The sequence below is a fragment of the Gopherus flavomarginatus genome, chromosome 3 (genome assembly GCF_025201925.1).
Source record: "Gopherus flavomarginatus isolate rGopFla2 chromosome 3, rGopFla2.mat.asm, whole genome shotgun sequence".
In the NCBI taxonomy this organism is placed as follows: Eukaryota; Metazoa; Chordata; order Testudines; family Testudinidae; genus Gopherus; species Gopherus flavomarginatus.
This window is the reverse complement of record NC_066619.1, coordinates 244,401,505-244,415,508: the sequence shown is the minus strand read 5'-3', so window position 1 is coordinate 244,415,508 and position 14,004 is coordinate 244,401,505. Positions and strand designations below refer to the sequence as shown.

Below are 14,004 nucleotides of genomic sequence, written 5' to 3'. Positions count from 1 at the left end.
TCCTAAAGTTTTTTTTTTTTTTTTTTTTTTTTTTTTTTGCTGCAGGCTTGTAACCTTTAAATCTGTTGTTGTGTGTCCAGGGAGGTTGAAGTGTTCTCCTACAGGTTTTTGTATACTGCCATTCTGAATAGTGTCCATTTATCTTTTTACATAGGGACTGTCTAGTTTGGCTGATGTACATAGCAGAGAGGCATTGCTGGCAGTTGATGGCATATATTACATTGGTGGATGTGCAGGTGAATGAACTGGCGATCATGTGGCTGATCTGGTTAGGTCCTGTGATAGTGTCATTGGTGTAGATATGTGGGCAGAGTTGGCATTGAGGTTTGTTGCATGGATTGGTTCCTGAGTTAGAATTACTATGGTGTGGTGTGTGGTTGCTGTGAGAATATGCTTAAGGGTGGCAGGTTGTCTGTGGGCAAGGACTGGCCTGCCTCACAAGGCCTGTGAAAGTGAGGGATCGTTGTCCAGGATGGATTGTAGATTGTTGATGATGCATTGGAGAGGTTTTAGCTGAGGACTCTGATACCCACATGAGGAAATAAGGAAACAAATCAACAGAGCCAGAAGTGTACCCGGAAGCCTCCTGCTGCAAGACAAGAACAAGAAAGAAACCAACAGAACTCCACTGGCCATTACCTACAGTCCTCAGCTAAAACCTCTCCAACATATCATCAGTGATCTACAACCCATCCTGGACAACAATCCCTTGCTTTCACAGGCGTTGGGAGGCAGGCCCAAGTGAAGTCAGTGTCTCATCCATTCTAGGTATGAGGTACGCATCAGACACTGAGATAGTATTGAGGTTTCATAATCCACACGCAATCTAATAGACCCACCCTTCTTAGGTACCAATGCAATGGGGGAGGCTATTGGACTATTTGACTGTTGGATCACCCCTAATTCTAACACATTAGTGATTTCTTTCCCCAGGTTCTGGGCAGTTTTCCCAGTAATGCTGAATGGTGAACTTTTAATCAGAGCCTTGGTTCCCATCCCTATCCAGTGGACAGCAAGTAAGCGGTGATAAGCCTGCAGATAGTGATAAGCCTGCAGCACCCATTGTTTGCTGTAGGGGTTAAGTGATCAAAGAGGGCTCTGAAATCTAGGGAGGGGCTGAACACTGGTTTGCCAGCAGATCTGTTAGAACATCCTCTCTCTTCTTCTCCTCCCAGTACCCACACACAGGTCAGATTATTTCTGTCCTAAAAGGGTTTCATCATGTTACATGATGCACTCAGCACCAGTGGGAGAAATTAGATAGCTCTGCCACATAGTTTACCTCGTTGAGTTGTCTGATGATTTCAAAGGGCCTTTACCAGGTAACCTGGAGTTTTATTCCTTTGCACCAAAATGAGTGCCATGGCTTAGTCCTCTGTTCCATATCTTCAATCCACCTGGTCCCGTCATACTAGACTTTCTGTTCCTCCTGAGTTCCAAATAGATTCCTTTGTGCAACACCTATGAGTTCTTTGAGTTTTTTTTCCAGAAGGCTAACTCGTACTTCACCACAGGCTCCCTGTGAGGAAAGGTCATACCTTCCCATTCTTCCCTCAGGTCCAGTGAGTCCAATAGCCTCCCATTGAGCAGTTCAAAAGGTGAGACTCCTGTGGAGTCCGAGGGAACCTCCCAATAGGCAAACAGCAAGTAGTGCAAAGATTTATCCCAGTCACCAGGATGTTAGTCCACCAAATTTTTCAACGTTATTTTAAGAGTTCCACTTAATCTCTCAACCATCTTGTTAGTCTGGGGATGGTAGGAAGATGACTGGAAGAGTTGAACTCCACATTTCTGCCATAATCCTTCATCCAAGGCAGACATGAAGTTTGTCCCTGATCAGTCAAAATCAATTGGGGGAAACCCGTACCTAAGATAATGAGCAGTCCTTGTGGCACCTTTTTAAAGATTAACAAATTTATTTGAGCATAAGCTTTCATGGGCTAGAACCCCCTTCATTAGATGCATGAAGTGAGAAATACACTTTATGCCATGTATATACTTGCATTGGATCCAATGCAAGTAACAGGAGCCTCAGAAGCCACTCTGCCCTCTGGGATCACTGGAGCCTAATACACTCTGGCCCCATCCTACCTTGGGACTCCCAGTACACCAGTGAAAATTGGGCAGGTAGCATACAGCTGGCTCTGTCAGCTCATGTACGGTAAGTTGCTGTCTTTAAGTCAATTTGCACCGTCTTATGAGATGCCAGTGACTGGACTGTTGCATCAGTTAGCTTTAGAAAAGGCATTAAACAGGGGTCTCGAAGACCCCACTTTCATCCATCAACCCCCTAACAAGAAGAAAGTATTGCGATTAGTGACTAGAATTCTCCACTCTTGGATGCTTCCATCATTTACTGGCAAATAATATCAACACCTAAAAAAGAATCAGGAGTCAACTTTAATTAATTAATTCATTCTGCTAAGTACACTTATATTCACATTATGCAGCAAACTGAAGTCTGTTCCAATGGTATCCCTTCATTTAAAAATACTAATTACCTAAAGTATTGAGAAAGTTCAAGTATAAGAAATTAACATTTCTAACATTTAGAGATATCATCTTGATTTTAAAAAAAACAAGAACATTGTCCTACTTTCCCTTTTTAGGTCCCATGTGCCTTCATACTTCCAAATAATCCAAATTTATGATCAGCATGTCAGTTTATCTCTGACACAGGAGTACAAAACAGAGACTTCAAAGCCATCTTTGTTCTGTACATGTATATCAAAGGAAACACCTATTTTATTTTGCTTCCATTAAGTACTATTTTAGCATTAGAGAAATAACACAATTTGACATTCAGTGAATTTGATATACATCAATGTGTCTTCATTTAATTCTTTCAGCTAGGTTTTACTTCTTAAAATCACATCAAAAATCATCCTGGTCATCCCACTGTGCCCTGCCCTATCTCCAGCCATCTTGACTCTTGTCCTGCTACTGGATACAGATAGGAACTGGGAAGAGAGAGTGAGATTGACGTCACGCAACTCTCCCTCACTTTAATCCAATTCACGCGCAAGTCTCGACATCATATCAAGTCCTGTGGCAATGGGCGAGTGACGAAGCAACAGGTGTGGGTACACTGGGAGCTGTAGCCACAGACCTGCACCTAGGCGGCTCAGGTATAATGGTCGTTCCTCACTGACTGCAGCAGCAGTGGAGCTCGGCGTCTTCTTGAGCGACTGAGCCGCCCTATTAAGGATTGCACTGCTCACCTCCGTAGAATGAGGAGGGGGCTAGAAAAGGTGCCCTAAACATTGCCTGCTTCACCTTACCCTGGCCACCATACCATGGCTGGCGGGGATCCCACAAAAGCGATAGAACAAAACCAAAACTTAGAGTGACACCGATCACCATTGGCACATGGAATGTGCGCACGCTATTGGACAACATCATGGCAGACAGACCAGAGAGGAGAACAGCACTCGTCGCCAGAGAGTTCGCATGCTACAACATTGACATTGCAGTCCTTAGCGAAACTTGCATTGCTAATGAAGGACAGCTGTCCAAGTCAGGTGGAGGCTATACATTCTTCTGGAGTGGCCGCAGCAGTGATGAGCGTCGTGAATCTGGAGTTGGCTTCACCATCAAGAATCATCTTGTTCAGAAACTTGCCAGTCCCCCCAAGGGTGTGAATGACTGACTCATGACAATGCAGCTTCTGCTTCAAAAAGGAAAACAAGCTACTTTGATTAGTGCATATGCTCCCATAATGACCAACCCAGAGGATGTGAAGGATAAATTCTACAAAGAACTAGATGCTCTGCTATCATCAGTGCACTGCACAGACAAGCTGATCCTGCTTGGCGATTTTTAACGCAAGAGTCAAATGCGATGCCACAGCCTGGGAAGGAGGCATCAGGGAAAAATGGAGTGGGAAAGTGTAACAGCAATGGCCTGTTACTGCTGAAAACTTGTGCAGCACATGACCTTCTGATCACCAATACGGTCTTCCGCCTCCCTACCCATAACAGGACTTCATGGATGCATCCCCGTTCCAAGCACTGGCATCTGATTGACACTGTCATCCTTAGGAGAAGGGACACACAAGATGTCAGGGTTACAAAAGCTATGTGCGGCGCTGACTGTTGAACGGATCACAGGCCCATAGTATCCAAAACGAAGCTCCGTATCATGCCGAAGAGATGACCGCAAGGCTGTAAGGCTCTCAAAAGGATCAACATGTCGAAGCTGAAGAACAGCCACATCACTGAAAATCTAGCGGAAGACCTAGAGAATGAGCTTGCTGATCTTCATATTGAGGATGACGCTGAGAGAGACTGGGAGCGATTCTGCAACATTGTCCATACAGCTGCATCGAAGGTATTGGGGCTCTCCACATGCAGGTGGCAAGACTGGTTTGATGAAAATGATGCAGAAATCCAGGCCTTACTTGCTGAGAAGCACCGCCTGCATCATGCATATCAGAACGATCCATCCTCAGCAACAAAGAAGACCGCCTTTATCAACACTCGCAGAACAGTACAGAACCGACTGCGTAAAATGCAGGACTTGTGGCTGAGCACCAGAGCAGATGAAATACAGGCGTATGTGGACAGGAACGACTATAAGCAGTTTTATGAAGCCCTCAACACACTCCATGGTTCAGTCTTCTGGGAGCTTTCCCCTCCTGAACTCTGATGGCACTGTGCTCCTTACAGAGAAGACACAGATTCTCCAGAGATGGGCTGAACATTTTGAAGCAGTTCTCAACTGCCCCTCAGTCACCGATGATGAGGCCGTTGACAAGATGCCCCAGGTTGCAGTCAATGACTCCATGGATGCTTCGCCAGAAGAGGATGAAGAGAAGAAAGCCATCAACCAGCCCTCAAGTGGCAAAGCCCCAGGATCAGATGCCATACCAGCAGAGGTGTACAAAGTCGGTGGACCCGTGCTGCTACGGAAACTCACTGAGCTGTTTCAGTCCTTCTGGAAGCAGGGATCCATTCCACAGGAATTTAGAGACTTGTCCATTGTGCACCTCTATAAGAAGAAGAGCAATCGTCAGGTATGCAACAATCACCGTGGAATCTCGCTGCTCTCTACAGCGGGGAAATTTCTTGCCCGGGTTCTGTTGAACTGATTGATCATTCACCTGGAGCAGGGTTTACTGCCAGAATCACAGTGCGGCTTCCGCAAGGGACGTGGGACTATTGACATGATCTTCGCTGTGCATCAGCTACAGGAGAAATGTCAAGAGCAGAATCGTCAACTCTACACAACTTCTGTGGACCTCACAAAAGTGTTCAACTGTCAGTTACCAGGCCTCTGGAGGATCATGTCGAAATTCGGCTGTCCAGACAGATTCATACGAATGGTACGTCAGTTTCATCACGGTATGATGGCTCATGTCCTAGATGAAGGTGAAACATCTCAGGCCTTCCCAGTCACCAACGGCATCAAGCCAGGGTGTGTTTTTAGTACCCACTTTGTTCAGCATGATGATCTCTGCGACTTTGACTGATGCCTTTCAACACTGCACTGAAGGAGTAGGCCTGAAGTACAGAACTGGCGGGAAACTATTCAATCTGAGGTGACTGCATGCCATCACCAAGGTGAAGGAAACTGTACTTTGAGACTTTCTCTTTGCCAATGATTGTGCTCTGAATGCTAGTACAGAACCAGAAATGCAAGCCAATATGGACAAGTTTTTCATCTTCATACAAGAACTTCGGTCTCACCATTAACATCAAGAAGACTGAGGTCATGCACCAGCCAGCTCCTCACGCTCCGTACTCAGAACCGTCCATCACCGTAAATGGACAGAGACTTCAAGCAGTGGACCACTTCACATACCTGGACAGGATCCTTTCCCGAGCAGTGTCAATTGATGATGAAGTAAACTGTGGAATTGCTTAAGCCAGCTCTGCATTTTGCTGATTGCACTCCAATGTCTGGGAACATCAAAGGATCAGCCTACCAACAAAGCTGAAGGTATACCGAGCAGTGGTGCTTCTGACTCTGCTGTACGCCTGCGAGACGTGGACTGTCTATCGGAGTCATGCACGAAGGCTCAATCACTTCCACGCATCCTGTCTGCAAAAGCTTCTAAAAATCAGATGGCAGGACAAAGTGCCCAATACTGAAGTCCTTACCAGAGCCAGTCTGCCATCAGTTCACACACTGCTGGTGAGAGCCCAGACCAGATGGACCGGACATGTCATGAGAATGTCAGACGAACGCATTCCTAAACAGCTCTTCTACAGCGAACTCACCCAGGGAAAGCGCTCCCATGGAGGACAAAAGAAGTGGTTCAAGGACACTCTGAAGACTTCTCTGAAGTCCCTTGAGATCAACACCACCACATGGGAAACCCTTGCACTGAACCATCCAGCATGACGCAGCCTCATTCACACAGGCAGTAATATCTTTGAGGCGAGGCGTACTGCTGAGGCTGAAAGAAAGCGTGAGCTGCGCAAGTCCAGAGCTGACGGCACATCATCGACAGTGCCATCACGTCTGCTCAACGTGTGACAGGATGTTCCACGCCTGAATTGGACTGATCAGTCATCTTCAGACACACAGAGCCCAGTCATTGAACGAATGGGTTGTTGAGGTCTTCATCGACAATGGACGAACATCATCATCATCTAAGACAAGTCTTCTTATTATTGAGGCTGCTTCCCACTTTTCATGATAAACCTTTGTGTTCAGTTCCTTATAACTTTTTTGCCAAACTTAACCAGTTGGGCTGAAATTTTCCATGTTTGACTGTAGTGCTCCCATGCTTTGGAACAGAGGCTTGAAATTTGGTGAAGGGTAGTCTTTGTGTGCGGGACCTGCCTTTTGCCATCCATATTAAAATTCACCCACATTTGGCCAAGATATATACCTTTGAAAGATCACATTTCACACATGCTGAGTAGAGACTTCTAGATTTCAATAGCTAAATTCCCTGAAAATTCTATCTGTACTGGGCATACTCGAGCTCAGGGCTGAGCAGGATTCTTTTCCATGCAATTGCAGCGTTTGGCTCCTGTGGGCCTTTCAGGGCACTTGAACTGAGAGCAGTGAGCTTCTCTCTCCTATATACTCAGTACAGGGGAAGTAGATTGGGGCAAGGAGACTGGGACTAGAGGCTGGAACATGGGGAAACTGGGAATTTGGGACCAGAAGGTCTGGCACAGGAAGCCTGGGAGGAGCCTGGGACTGGATAGGCAAGGATCTGGAGACTAGGAGCAGGGGAGGAAAATGGTAGTGGAAGATGGGAGCAAGGAGGTGAAAAGGAGATTGAAATCAGCTGAAGCGCTAGAGGGACTGGGTTTGGCTCTGCAAGGAGACCAGGGCTGGGATGAGAAGCCTGAGGAGTGAAGACTGAGACTGCTGAAGTGAGAAGAATAGGAATAGGATTAGGCACCAAAGGTGGGGAACAGACTGGACTGGAGCAAAAGATAGGCTGGAGGGGACAGGGTAGAAAGTAGCACGTCATCATGGGGCAGAAGAATCTGCTAGAACACAGTACCCTTCAGAACATGAGGTAGAAAGCCAAGATCTCTGAGTCTTAGGGCTTGTCCTCACTACGGGAGTAAAATGATCTAGGTTATGCTACTCCAGCTGTGTGAATAACTTAGCTAGAATCAGTGTACCTTAGGTTGACTTATTCTGGTGTCTTCACTGTGCTGTGTCAACGGGAGGCACTCTCCGGTAGACTTCCCTTACTCTTCTTGGAGAGCTGGAGTACCGGGGTCAACCAGAGGTGCTCTGTCATCAATTTACTCTTTACTAGACCCATTAAATTGATCCCTGCTGCATCAAGTGCAGCAGCACTGATCTCCCCGTGGTGAAAATCAGCACTTACTACTCCTCTGCTATCAGGAAATATCTGTGAAACCCACTGGCAATTATGAACATTATGTGCATGGGTTTGAAATTAAATGTTTTGCCCACCACACAGGAAGAATTGTGGTTGGGGTAAATTTATCAGTCCTGAATTTTGTCAAACACCTTGCCAAAGTTCATGGCTGAGGGAAAATCCACAAGTCCCACAGACTCACTTGCAAGAGGAATAGAGATAACTATTGCAGGTAGAGAGGGTGAGGATGCATATTGATGAGTTGGGAAGGTGCAGCACAAGACACAGGACAGATGGTAATGCAAAAGAGATTAGGGTGGTAAAATATGATGGCCAGATTTTTTTAAACTGAAAAAAATAAAATAATAACTTAAAAGGTAAAATAATATCATCTTCTTGTATTTGGCCAGCCAGTGAACTGACCCTGCTTACAGCAATAATTGTAGGTTGCATGCGATGAGACCTGATCCCTGAACTTAAATATAATATGTACCTAACAGATGACTTCTGGCATTACTGGTTTCATGCTTAAAATATAATTTACATACACACACACACACGATACAGTAACATTTTTTAATCATTACAGTCCAGCATTAGAAACTGTGCTTTTAGTTACATATCATAACACACTATAGTCATATAGGTCACTGAGCTAGATTACGGATGCTTTCTATTGTATACTGAAATGAGAAAACACTTAAGCATATTTGTTTACCAATGGGACTTGTAAAATGATGTGCTAAAAGAAAGCAATGCAACACACTTTTTTAGTTGTTTGCTTTTGACACCATTCCTGCAAACCTAATTGATAACCCAATACCCAAACTGACACTAAAAAAAATAAATGCACATGCGAACTGATTGCATTAGCACTTTTTTTTAAATCACTGCTTGGGGATGTAGATGTTACAGATTTGGAACTCTTCATACATTTAGGACTAAGGCTCAATTCTGCAGTCTCAGTGTAGGTAAAACTCTCATTAAAGACAGTGAGTCCAATTTGCTTTAGCCCTGCACCTTGTGAGTTGGGTTCAGTGAGAGTTAACCTGCAGGAATAGGTTCTAGGGGTGCAATAAGATTGGCTGTTAAAGGATCCAGGCCAGCCTGTGCAATGTAGTCCCAATTCAAAGCTCATTGAAATCAATGAAAGTTTCCCATTCTGGCTATAACTGAATAGCATTTAGCCCTAACTGAACAACATTTCCAAGAGTAGGAACATATTAATCATGTTAGTTTTGCTGAGGTCCATATGTAGAGAAAAATGAAAATGCATAAGTTGAAGAAAAGATTTAAAATGAATATATTCAATTTTTATCTCCCTATTTGTCCTCTTGCAATGTTGTGTATTTCTGCTGTCTTATGAATATAAGGTCAGATTTTGTCAACTGTCTGAGTGTACACAGGGCCAGCTCCAGCTTTTTTTTGCTGCCCCAAGAGGTGAAGTGTTGGGGAGGTGGGAGAGAGAGAGAGAGCCTATTGGCCAAGTATTACTATGTAAACATGACTCTCTCTCAAGGGTTGTTACTAGATTGGATTATATTAAAACCAATGGCAGTCCTTTAAGGGCGTAATATCTGAAGCATCTCTAAAACTGGGAGGTTCATCTCATTCTAAGCCACTTGACATCACTTACGTGAAGCTTGTGAGGTAACTATGACTATAGCAGAAACCCTTCTGAGCAACAGAGAGAAACAAGGGATTTAAGAGGAAAATCGTTGCTTATTCTTTTTGCAGGAGAATTTAGCATTAACCTTTTGCCAATTGCTGATAGAGGCAGCAGAACACACCTGCTTTTTGAATAAAATAATTGGATATGTCTTAATCTTATTTTAATTCAATTGCTTTTAATATAATAGAAGGAAGTTTTTGAAGGGTCAGCACATGGGCGGCTCCAGGCACCAGTGCTCTAAGTGCGTGCCTGGGGCGGCAAGCCACGGGGGGCGCACTGCTGGTCATTGCTAGGGCGGCAGGCAGGGTGCCTTTGGCGACTTGCCTGCGGAGGGTCCACTGGTCCCGCGGCTTCGGTGGATCTCCTGCAGGCACGCCTGCAGAGAGTCTGCTGGTCCCACGGCTTCGGCGGACCCTCCGTGCTTGAGGAGGCAAAATGTCTAGCGCCACCTCTGGGTCAGCAGAGGGAAGGTTAAACTCATCTATTACAACATAAAATATTTAATTTCACTTCTTGGCTCCTTTTTCCCTTTTACATGAGATTGGAGGTGCCCACAATTCTTCACCACTCCTTCCAATCCATGGTACTGGTTCACAGGCCTTGAAATTCCTGTCCTTTCTTTCTTCAAAAATTTCTTGAGAGAATCTTTACATTACAGTCTCAGTATTCCATGTCCTTCCTTACTATCCTCTTCCTCCCATGCTGTCTTTGTTGGGTCATTCTTCTCCAATTCTTATCGCAAGTTCAGCCCACTTCAAATATGTGTTCTCCAGCCTATCTATCTCTGCGATGGATCACCAAGTTCATGTTCCATCTAATTTTTTTTCCATGAGCACACTAGCTACCCACTGCTTTCTTGCCATTCTCCTTAGTATGCTATTTTCTAATACCTTCTATCTCCAATAAGACCTGGTCTACACAGGGGGAGGGGGTCAAGATACGCAACTTCAGCTATGGGAATACATTGACTTCAGCTATGCTATCTTATTTTGACTTACCTCTTGTCCTCACAGCGCGAGATTGATGACTGCGGTTCTCCCGTCAACTCCACTTCCGTCGCTTGCCCTGATGGAGTTCCAGAGTCGATGGGAGCGTGTTCAGGGATCGATCGCTACCCGCCAATCTGGCAGGTAGTCTGGACATACCCTAAGATCCACTATTTTCAAACTATAGAGCAGAAAGGAATAAGCACACACATCATACAATTTTTTCCTTTCAGTTCCTTACTTAATTGCTGGTCCCACAGTACTCCTGCAACCTTTTCCACTGCTGTCCTTACACATTGGGTTCTTCTTTTCAGTTGTCTCCAGTGGTACTAGGTATACGTCCCAAGTACACAGAGTCTTTCTTCTGCTTCAGCTTCTCTCCTGAAATTTCAATAAACAGTTCTTCTTTCACCTTCCCTACTTGCTTAATTTCAGTTTTTGTTTATGTTTACCTTCAAACCATGGTCTTCAAACAGAGATCACCACTCTGATGCTATATTTACCAATTCCTCTTTGCTGTCAGCTAAAAGGGCCAGATTGTCAGCATACATTAGTTTTTTCTCTGTGTCCACTAGTGTGATTCTCCTATTCAGGGCCAGCTCCAGCTTTTTTGCCACGCGAAGTAGTGGAAAAATAAAAAACCCATTTGAGTTGCCACCGAATTGCCGCTGAAGACTGAAGTGGAGCGATTGAGCTGCCACCACGAGAAGGAAGCGAGGGAGTGAAGGACCCTCCACCAAATTGCTGCCGCAGATCCCGACGTGACGCCCCAACAATGGATGCACTGCCACCCCTTTCTATTGGCTTCCTTTGCTGGTGCCTGGAGCCGGCCCTGCTCCTATTAATTAACCCCATAATTAGAATGAAGAGAAGTGGACTCAGTACACGTCTCAATCCTACAGTCATCTCAAAATTCTCAGAAATTGCATGTATTGTTACAATTGTAAATTATTGTTACAATCTTACTACTTGGTCCTCTATAGAATTCCTCTATCATATCTGCTTCTTGAAGATCCCTTCCCATCTATCTGAAAACTTCAAAAATCAATTCCTGTGGAACAAAATCATATGCTCTTTCGAGACCAATAAATGCTACACAGCAGTTATTGCCTCCATTTATCATTCTTTCAAACATCTATATCACTGAAAATATTGCATCTATAGTAATCCTTCCTTTTTTAAAGCCATGTTGCTTCTTTCCTGTGTTTTCCTCTACCTTGCACCACAACCTTGCCTCCAGAAGTCTCTCAAGGACTTTGAGTTAAAAGAGTGATGCCCCAATAGGTGACTGGATCATATGCATCACTCTTATCCTTCCAAAGAGGCACAATCAATCCCATTCTCCAATCATCTGTACCCTGGCTTGATCCCAGCAATCATGCAATAATCTATGAAGGTACTTTACTCCAGTATCTCCAACTGTTTCAGTCATATTGACCGTTAGCTCCTCTTCACCAGCTGCTTCACCAGTCTTCATCTTATTCAGTGTTTCTTCAACCACCTCTACAGAGATTGATACCATTTGAGGGTTCCCCATAATTTCTGGCAGTAATGTTGACATTGTACATATAACCTTTCTCTCATCAGCCATAGTCCTATCAATCAGTCTCCTTCTCTTTCTACCCTCATAACACTCTCAGCAATCCTGGCCTCATGATGAACATAAAACATATGCTTTCTTTAAAACCGTTGATTCTTTCTATAAAACTGCTTTGAGCAATCTCCCTTGGAAAACCTTCCTGTGGTTATCATGGAAATACCAAGCTGAAATACCTTTCATTTGGTGAATCATAGTGGTATGTGCACTGATGCTGATCCCTCTACAGCATGGACATACATGAATATAGCAGCAGAAATCAAAATACATGGAAGTCTGGGTTGTGGCCTCCCCTGTAGGTTATGTATTGCTTTGACTAACAGACATGTTCAAATCTTAAATTTGGCCTTAAGTTTTTAAGGCATCAAGCAGATTAAATGAAAAGCAACAGCACTCCTAAAAGATCAGCTATTGTTTTTATATGCATACAAACTTTTGAGGAGCTGCTGTTTGCTTGGCATTTCTGAAAACTAGGCCAATTCTTTAGCTCTTAAGGAATTTAGACACCCAGCGCAATGTGAGCTGGCATTTAACTCTCTTAATCTTATTTGAAAATCTTGGTTTTGCAACTTAAATTTAGGCACACACTTCTAAAATATCTGAGCCCTAACCTCTTAGTTCCTGCCTTGGCTGAGTCTGTGATGTGGGGAACTATTGTTTAAATTCACCAAGGATCACTTGTGCTTTATGAATCACATTTAAATCTTTTCAGCATTATGGAGAGAAAATTAAGCACTACAATTTGTCATGCATATTTGTGAATTTTCATCTGATTAAAAGTGGATGGTGAATATCAATAGGTTGAGATGGCCTACTGAATATTTGTGTTACTGGAACACCTCTCTTTTGTCACTGACTCTTTAATGGAATATATTTGACATGTTCATTTTAATTCAACATAGCTCATATACTACATTCCAGAGGAGAGAATATCCCATTCACATCATTTAAGTGAAAATTATGTTTAATTTATATGGAAAAACGTATTCACTATATTTTTGTCAGTGTGGGATGTGAATTGCACCTAATAGTTAAAGTTTAGTGCTAGCTAGCAAAATAATATTGATTTGGAAGTTTACTTTTAATTGACTCAGAATATGATTATTAATCTTAATTTAGGCATGTGCTTATGACCTATTTACTTCAAAGGAAGATTTTCGGAGCCAGGGCCATAATCAGTGAAATAGTTAAGTGTCATGAATGGTTTATGATTTGTGGAAGTGGCATTATTTTAAAGGAATTGAGTTAAAAAAAATTGTCATTAACATAGTAAAAAAAGACATAAATTGTGACCAGATAACTTAATAAAATTAATACTAACAACAAGGGGGAAGGAATACAAGCCAAAATAGAGAGAGACCAATTTACAGAATATTTAGATAAATTAGATGTATTAAAGTCAGCAAGGCCTGATGATATTCACCCCCGGGCACTTAAGGAACTAATTGAACCAACCTCAAACCATTAGTAATTATCTTCAAGGACTCATGGAGGATGAATGAGGTCCCAGAGAACTGGAGAAGGGCAAACATAGCATCTGTTTTTAAAAAGGGTGAACAAAGAGGGCCTGGGGAATTATAGACCAAGAGTATATCTACACTACGGGATTATTCCGATTTTACATAAACTGGTTTTGTAAAACAGATTGTATATAGTGGAATGCATGCGGCCACACTAAGCACATTAATTAGGCGGTGTGTGTCCATGGTCTGAGGCTAGCGTTGATTTCTGGAGCGTTGCACTGTGGGTAGCTATTCCATAGCTATCCCATAGTTCCCACAGTCTCCCCCGCCCATTGGAATTTTGGGTTGAGATCCCAGTGCCTGATGGGGCAAAAATCATTGTCATGGGTGGTTCTGGGTAAATATCATCATTCATTCCTTCCTTCGGGAAAGCAACGGCAGACAATCATTTTGCGCCCTTTTTCCCTGGATTGCCCTGGCAGACACCA

At 43.6% G+C, this 14,004-nt stretch overlaps 1 pseudogene; it reads left to right on the top strand.

Annotated features, from left to right (window-relative positions):
- Window positions 1-3,400: 3,400 nt before the first annotated feature.
- On the top strand, window positions 3,401-4,155 carry LOC127047396 (craniofacial development protein 2-like; annotated as a pseudogene).
- Window positions 4,156-14,004: the final 9,849 nt, after the last annotated feature.